Source organism: Triticum urartu, chromosome 2A, assembly GCF_056163025.1.
Source record: "Triticum urartu cultivar PI428250 chromosome 2A, HENAU_Tu73, whole genome shotgun sequence".
Lineage (NCBI taxonomy): Eukaryota > Viridiplantae > Streptophyta > Magnoliopsida > Poales > Poaceae > Triticum > Triticum urartu.
Genome location: NC_141874.1, coordinates 139,737,005 through 139,745,735, shown reverse-complemented (window position 1 = coordinate 139,745,735; position 8,731 = coordinate 139,737,005). Strand labels below are relative to the sequence as shown.

Sequence of the window (8,731 nt, the reverse complement as noted above, 5' to 3'; positions counted from 1 at the left end):
TGAGCGGCGGTTGCGGGAGCGCGGCGGCAATGTCTATCCCGTGTGGTGCGGGTGGTTGGGGACGGCCTGATGGGTTGGGCCCGCCTGGCAGCGGCAACGAGAGGAGGCGAGCGAGGGCGGGCGCGGCACGGTCGACCGAGCGGAAGGCTCTGGGCGCGCGGGCGCTGGGATGTTGGCCTTGGGCCAAAATGGCCAGCTAGGCCGGTCGGGGTGCTCCTAGGCCGAACCCAGTTTCGGTCCAGGCTGCGTGCGGCGTTGCTTGTTTTAAAAAAACAAACACTAAATTGGCCTTAAATAATTCAAATGAATTAATAAAAGCACCAAAATCTCTCCCTAATAATAAAGCACGGATTGAGTCTCCGGGTTCACCGTCGCGGGTTTTTTGTGAAAAAGTTTTTTTGTTTTTTATTTATTGAACCCGCAGCCCTTTATTAAGTGAGAAAAACGTTTCGTTTAGGCTATTTTCCAAAACCCCCCTGTTGTATCCAATATTCAACCCGCAGTTCTCAAGCACACAGAAGCACGGGCTCTCCTCACCTCCCGATCCCAGCCGCCAGGAGGTGACCGATCCCGGCGACGCTCGATCCGGTGCTACGAGCTAGGGTTCGATCCGCCACCTCTCCGGCCTCCCCGTCAGTGGCGCACCGACGCTCCGGTGACCCCTCTTCTCCTCCCCTTCCCTCCTCTGCTCTTGCCCCCTTCTCCTCCACTCATTTTTTTCGTCCGTCTCAATTCGCTCGATCCGCCCCTCCTGAGCAGTGGCTGCAGGCGACGTGGTGCCATGCCACTCCTCTCTCCTCAAGGCGCCACCATCCCGAGATGCGCTGATCTGGTGCCGCTGGAGGTGATCGCCGTTGTCGACCTGGCAGGCTCAACAGTCACCGCTGGAGCTCCACATCCCCAAGACGATGTGGAAGAAGCCCCAATCGCGGGCAAGTGCCGCCACCCCAACGGCACCAATGGGGTCTGGGAGGTAGATGTCAGGGACAGTGGGGATGACGGACAATCCACATACGCCAGTCGAAGGCCTCGAGAAGGATGGCTCAGTCGGACTCAAGAGCAGCTGGACTAGAGGACACCATCGTCTTCACATCGCATATGTCTATTGAATTTGATGAGTGAAGGGCATGGAGCCAAGAAGGTTGGATCATGCGGTTGTTAGAATCCTCGCAGTGTGTTGAACCTCCCAATGGAGCTGCTGTGTTCGGCAATGGCCATGTGACGGACAGAGCGAGAGGCACATCATCATGGGCTGACGCAACAAGGGATGGTACCTGAGGCACAACCGCTACGGTGCTGAGAAGGAGGCGGCTGTAGCACCCAACAAATGCTGGACTCAGCTTTGGTGCTCAATTAGGGCGGCCACACACATGACTCTGCCCAAGGTTCAACTGCAGTTGGCTCGGATAAAAAGGATTGCAACATTGGTAGTACTGTTGATAGGATGGTTAGTTTTGGAAGGGGAATGGTAGTATGCGCAGAGATTGAAAACAAGGCTACAGTGCAAACACTCTTGCTCAACCAATTTAAGCTCAGTGTCAGCTCTTTGTGCTCTTTCCTTCTTGCAGAACCAATGTTTCCTCATGAGGTGAGCAATGTTTCCTTGGGACACGGTGAAAATTCTAGAGGACACGAGTGGTGTTCCTTCAAATGCATGTAGCTCCTAATATGTATTATTTAACCTTAGTGATGGTATTTATTTATAGCAGACCTAAAATTTCAAAAACTATGCTGTAAGTGCATAGGTAGGTCTGTTTATGGATGGGACAATTTAGCAACTGAAATGTTGAATAGGTTGTTGTGATTTTTTTACAGCTGTTAATGCATTGAACTTTTTTTTGTTGTGCATTTAATTTTGGTGGTAAAGATTTTGCGATCCAGCCCCATGATGCCTTGAGAAAGCTGAGATCTGCCATCGTGCTCTTCTCAGTTGCTGACGAGACCTTCTGATGCATGCAGTCACCTTTGTTCCCGGTATTATAGTCATGAAGAAGCTTTCCTTCACATTTTAATTTGCCTAACCAGCCCAAGAAGCATCCAATCTCGCCTCTGACGCATTGCCGGAACCCCTTCCGCCATCCGCACGTGCTCCACACTTCGCCGGAACTTCTTCTGCAGGTTTTCCATTGAGGTATGTACTAAAGCTAACCTTGCAAGAGGCATGAAATATAAGCATGATTTTCAACATATTACCTGCATCTTTTGTTCTACTGTACTAGGCTATGCGATGAAGCTGATAGAATTGCTAGAAATCAGAAGATGAACAATGGAATAGTTAGTGACCAGTGAACCTTGAGCCCATGGAATAGCCCTTTATGACAAATAGCAGAACTCTGTTCTGTCTAGATCTTTTGGTTGCCCATCGTATCGGGCATGTGCATTGCACAACAGCATGCAAGGCAGTTGGGAATCAAGTGCATCATCACGGTGACACAACTGATCTACAACAAGAGAACCCATCCAAAGTAAAAGAAAATACATAGTATCCAAACCATCATATCCTAATTAAACCCCAAACAGATGTTCTTGCCTTGATCGAGGGTGTAAGCTACAGTAGTTTGCTTTTTCTTCTGATAAGGCACTTGATATATGTCATAGTATCGATAGTATGGTTCACACACTGGTGTACAAAAGATGGAAACAACACTGTCAAACTTAACCAAAGGAATAAAGGGCATACTACAGTGTGATGTGGTGACGCAGGACGCATGCTGGACATTTTGCTGATGCCATGCATCAGTGAGAAACCTGCGCGTGCACCCCTCGCCTTCTTCTGTTCTAGGCCTCCCCGTCTTGCCTCACTCCTCTCCGGCAGTCATTGATTTCGACGGGAAATATGCAAGGAGGATGGGGAATAACTGCTTGTACGGGTTGTGGGCATGCTCGGACCAGGAGGAGACAAAAGTTGTTGCGGCTGCCATGCGCAATGAAGGATGGGTACGATGGTCAGCGGGATGGGATGCAACGGCTCGCAGGGGCAGCGCCTTCGGCGGCAGGCGCTGGGGCAATGAATTCTACTTGTGCGTTGGAGTCAGTTGCATGCTAACTGGACAATGCGTTAGCTTGTTCTGTACTTACTCTGTAGCTACCAGTGATCAAAGTTGGAAGCTCAATGTAAGCTACACAATTACCTTCTTTACTTGTGTTGGTTTTTCCATGCGTGATTCTTTGGGGCGTAGGAATTTTACTAAAGCTAGCTCGATTTCAACAAGAATTTGAACAATTCTCTGGTCTGGTCTGAAAGTTACATATTTGGGTAGCTAGGTTCAGTGATTGAAAATATTGCATGTTATTATTGGTGAATATATGTTCATGGACAAATAAAAGTGGAAGATCATAGGGAAATTTCCTATCAATTTTTAATTTGTTACTCTGATGTATTCTATTGTCGACAAAATTATATAGTCAAACGAGGCATGTAGCATAGGTATTCAGTCTAGAATGATATTTTGGTGAGGATAATTAATCATGAATTCTCTTGGGTTCTGTCCTGATATTTGGCAGTTGTAGAATATCGTATCCATTATTTGTTTGAAATATGATATCTCCATTGTTACTGTAGAATATCGTGCGATTATTTATTTGAAATATGACATCTTCATTGTTACTGTAGAATATCATGTCCATTATTTATTTGAAATATGACATCTCCATTGTTACTACTGGAGCTGAAAAATATATTTCACAACTACCTAAATAAATCTATTTTATCATCTATTACTGACTTTTTGATTCCCAGGTCCAAAGAAATAAGTTCTACAAGTGCAACCTTATGTCTGTATCAGGTGTACTGCTCTAAATTGCTTCAGCGATCAGGTGTCCTGCTATATGGACCTCCAGGCACTGGGAAGGTAGGTGTACTGAGTTTTATACTTTGTCTGAATTGAGTTTTCATCCTCATTTTTCGAAAGTTAGTTGTATCTGACAACAAAGATAATACATGCTAACTAGGATGTTTTCTTTTGAATTTTTAGACATTACTTGTGAAAGCAGTAGCAACTGAGTGTTTATTAAACTTTCTTAGCATAAAAGGTCTAGAACTAACAAACATGTATGTTGGAGAGTCAGAGAGGAATATCAGGGACATCTTTTAGAAGGTATATCCATCTGCACAAGCCATGTTTGTAATTGCCATGAAATATGCACATATACTCGGGTTTTCAGTTTTCACTGTCCATTTCAGGCTAGATCAGCACGCCCATGAGTAATTTTCTTCGATGAGCTTGATTCCCTTCCTCCTGCACGAGGGTCCTCTGCACATTCTAGAGATGTGATGGATAAATGGTTTCTCAGGTATAATTAACGTAATCAATGAGGTGGTTACTGGTGTCTCAGTTTTCCCTCTTTTTTACACAAGCCTCTATTTTCCCTCCTATTTTCAGTGTTTAAATGTTAAGAGTAAGCTAATTCAGTTTCCCTTTTCTCTCTCTTTACTAGCACAAATGCCCGACGGAGATGCATATGTTTGGCATTCTATCAGTAAACATACACGTGCGCTGGCTTGCAGTACTTCATTTTGTGATTGTGTAGTATCCACACCACTACTAATGCTTAAGTCCGTTGCCTTGCCGTGTAATTGTGTCATATGCACACCAATACTAATGCTCTATGCTCTCGCCTGAGAGCACGTGTTGTGCTTTGTATCATCTAAAAAATGTAAACTCTGTAATTAGAAACAGACTTTAGCACTGTGATCCAGTATGTATTGAGTAGTGGATTAATGTATGTATTTGGTGTGGTTTCAACTGCTTATTTATTGCTTGCACTAGAAATACCAATAAGTTACTATTGAAAATAAAATATACTATCAGGAAAATGTAAAAACGCACGGGCACTGGTCTCAACTAGCTCAAATGCTCTGCTGCTACCGCCCTCCCCTAAGAGCATTCAACCCTAGGCGGAGCTGCTTCTGCACCCTGAACACTCAACCCTATGATAGAGCTGGTTCTGCATCCCATCATTTTATCCCATTGCAATGCACGAGCTTAAATCGTCTTTATTTATCGGTTCAGTTTAGTAGTGCATCTTCTCATGATCGCATCTATTGTTTATTTCATGAAAGAAACATCTATGCATTTTTTGGGTTTGTCGTGAAGTTCATAGGAATCGATCATGAACTTGATGCCATATCCCACAAAGGTGAGGTTGCCTCGCATGCGAGCTGTACTTTGGCGAGCGGTAGTCATGCCGATTGATTAGCCGCCTTTTATTTGTATCACTACCATTGGCTTCATCTGCGTGCATAGATGTATAATGTGGATGTAAAAACTAAGTTTTGTATTAGTATCTTTCTTAATTCTCAAGAGAAAATCGGAGAATACGTTGTCAATGTGAACAAATTTTACTACGCTGCTGAGTGGTTTCCTGATAAATCTCAGTTCGTTCGGAATGGGCAAATGATCTTTTTTGTAGTAATATGTATTGAAGATTTATACGTGGAAATGTGTATATCATTAGGTGATCTGTTAACAATTTGAATGGGCAAATGATCTTTTTTGTAGTAATATGTATTGAAGATTTATACGTGGAAATGTGTATATCATTAGGTGATCTGTTAACAATTTAGATGTCTGTTGCAAACAATTATGTTTCATCTTTTTTTCATTTACTATACTCCAAATTTGAAGGTTGATATTATACAAATTTTACCAAATTAACAAATATTGGTTGTGAAAAAAAATTCAGTATGTAACAATCATGAACATTAGGAAGCAATTCGTGGAAGGCAGCCCTCACGGTCCAGCTCGGCAAGATTAGGTTTTAAAGTTATAATAAATGTTCTCTTGTGCCGGTGTGGTTCAATGACAGTGTGGTGGGTGAGTTCATCGCCTTCAGATTGACCACGTTCAGACACGTTGCGACTAGGTGAGCGGCTTATGTCAACAACGGCGGGAAGAAGGATAACTATGAGACAGATTGGTTACCGTGTTCAAGTGGATGAAGCAGATTATGTGTGTGGTGATGGGTTGTGATGTTATTATTTTTCACCTTATAGTGAATCAGGGTAACCTTAGTTTCAACATTTGTCTTGGATATAAGAAGTGGCGCATAGTGGCACTCGGAGTAGGAGCAGGTTTTACAAAAAAAGATCGCCCGGTGCAACGCACGGGCATTTGTACTAGTAATTTCTAAAATAACTATATAATATTTAGAACCTAATGAACATTTACCTAAGCACAGAACATTTTGGAAATATTTTCCTAATGCAACTAATGCAATTTTTGCAAATAAAATAAATACCAAAATAAACTCTGAAACTTCAAATAATATTCCAAATAAATTTCCCACTCTTTTATATTTTGAGGAAGTCATCTTATCCCCTCTCATGTGTTTTTCTCGAGTGGAAAAATATTGTTTGAATATTTTAAAATTCCAAAATGCAAAGAAATATGGTATGCATTGAATGATTTTATCAACATCCAAATTTAATAAAAATTGGGATGTTACAAACCTACCCCCCCTTAAGATGAATCTCGTCCTCGAGATTCGGGTTGGCCAGCAAAAAGGTCCGGATGGTCCTTTCTAAGATCTTCCTCTCGTTCCCAAGTGGCTTCCTCCTTGGTGTGGTGACTCCACTGAACCTTGCAGAACTTCATGATATTGGTGCCACTGATCCTCTCTGCAATCTCAAGAATCTTAATAGGCTTCTCCTCATAAGTCAGATCATTCTCCAACTGAATTGCCTCCAGTGGCACTGTATCTCTCAAAGGAATGTCCGCCATCTCTGCATGACACTTCTTCAGCTGGGAAACAAGAAACACATCATGAACTCCTCACAAAGCCTCTGGTAATTCCAACTGGTATGCAACCTCTCCTCTACATTCCAGAACTTTGTATGCTCCCACAAATCGTGGTGCTAACTTTCCTTTGACTCCAAATCTCTTAATACCTCGAAGTGGAGACACTCGAAGATATGCTCTATCTCCCACTTCATAGATCACTTCCTTGCGTTTAGCATCGGCATAACTTTTCTGCCTTGACTGAGCTATCTTAAGTCTGTCACGAATCAACTTGACCTTCTCCTCAGAATCCCTGATCAAATCAGGTCCAAACAATTTGCGATCTCCAACTCCATTCCACATCAAAGGTGTCCTGCATTACCTTCCATACAATGCCTCGAAAGGGGCCATCTGCAAACTGGCTTGGTAGCTATTGTTGTACGAGAACTCTGCGTAGGGTAAGTTATCATCCCAACTAGACCCATAGTCTAGCGCACAAGCTCTCAACATGTCCTCTAGAATCTGATTGACTCTCTCTATCTGCCCATTAGTCCGTGGATGGAAGGCTGTACTAAACTATAGTCTGGTACCCAAAGTTTCATGTAACTGCTTCCAAAACTTTGAGGTAAACTGCGTCCCTCTATCTGATACGATGCTCCTTGGAACTCCATGCAGACATATGATCCTGGTCATATATATCTTTGCCAGCTTAGCACTTGTATACGTGGTCTTCACTGGAATGAAGTGAGCAACCTTGGTCAAACGATCAACTATCACCCAAATTGAATCATAACCTGAACGGGTCCTGGGTAACCCCGTGATAAAGTCCATACCAATTTTATCCCATTTCCAATCAGGTATCGGCAACGGCTGAAGTAATCATGTTGGTTTCTGATGTTGTGCCTTTACTGTCTGACATACATCACATATTGCCACATACTCGGCAATTTCTCTCTTCATACCGGCCCACCAAAAACTTTCCTTAAAGTCCAAATACATCTTGGTGTTGCCTGGGTGTATTGAATATGGTGAGTCATGAGCCTCCTGGAGAATCAACTTCCTAATCTCCGGGTCATTGGGTACACAAATCCGTTGCTCAAACCATATGGTTCCATGTTCATCCTCACGAAACCTTCTGCTTTCCCTTTGCTCATCATTTACTTGATCTCCGCAATACCTTGGTCCAACTTCTGGGCTTCCCTGATTTTTCCCAACAAGGTGGACTGTACCTCGAGTGCGTCAACATAACCTCTGGGAAATATTTCCGACTGTAGGTCTCTAAGCTCATCACATAACTCCTGAGGTAAACCTCCTGCTGTAAGGGTATTAACATAACTCTTACGGCTCAAAGCATCTGCCACAACATTGTCTTTTCCTGGATGATAATGCAGACTCCTGTCATAATCCTTTATAAGTTCCAACCATCTCCTTTGCCTAAGATTCAACTCCTTCTGCGTGAAGATATACTTCAAACTCTTGTGATCCGTGTAAACATCACAATGATTCCCAATAAGATAGTGTCTCCATGTCTTGAGTGCATGCACTACAGCTGCCAACTCCAAATCATGCGTGGCATAGTTCAACTCATGAGGTTGAAGCTGTCGTGAGGCATAAGCTACAACCTTTCCCTCTTGCATAAGAACAACTCCAAGTCCCTGACATGAAGCATCACAATACACCTGAAAGTCCTTGTGTACGTCAGGCGGGATTAACACTGGGGCTGTAACCAAACGCTTCTTCAACTCTTGAAAGCTGGCTTCACACTCCTTGGTCCAAATGAACTTGGTGCCCTTTTTCAACAACGCTGTCATGGGCCTTGCAATCTTGGAGAAATTTTAGATAAATCTCCGGTAATATCCTGCAAGTCCAAGGAAACTACGAATCTCACCAACTATGGTGGGTGCATTCCATTCTGTGACTGACTCTACCTTGGTAGGGTCCACTGCAATCCCTTCACCTGACACTACATGTCCTAGAAATCCGACTTCCTTGAGCCAAAACTCACACTTGCT

At 43.4% G+C, this 8,731-nt stretch overlaps 1 long non-coding RNA gene across 2 annotated transcripts; it reads left to right on the top strand.

Moving 5' to 3' along the window:
- Positions 1-2,708: 2,708 nt before the first annotated feature.
- LOC125536251 (uncharacterized) lies at positions 2,709-4,729 on the top strand. Of its 2 annotated transcripts, XR_015615893.1 has the most exons (5): positions 2,709-3,114; positions 3,740-3,851; positions 3,975-4,097; positions 4,184-4,293; positions 4,438-4,729. It is a non-coding gene; the product is annotated as an uncharacterized LOC125536251 (long non-coding RNA). The 2 variants fall into 2 exon arrangements; XR_015615892.1 differs by having other exon boundaries at positions 2,711-3,851.
- The last annotated feature ends 4,002 nt before the right edge of the window (positions 4,730-8,731 follow it).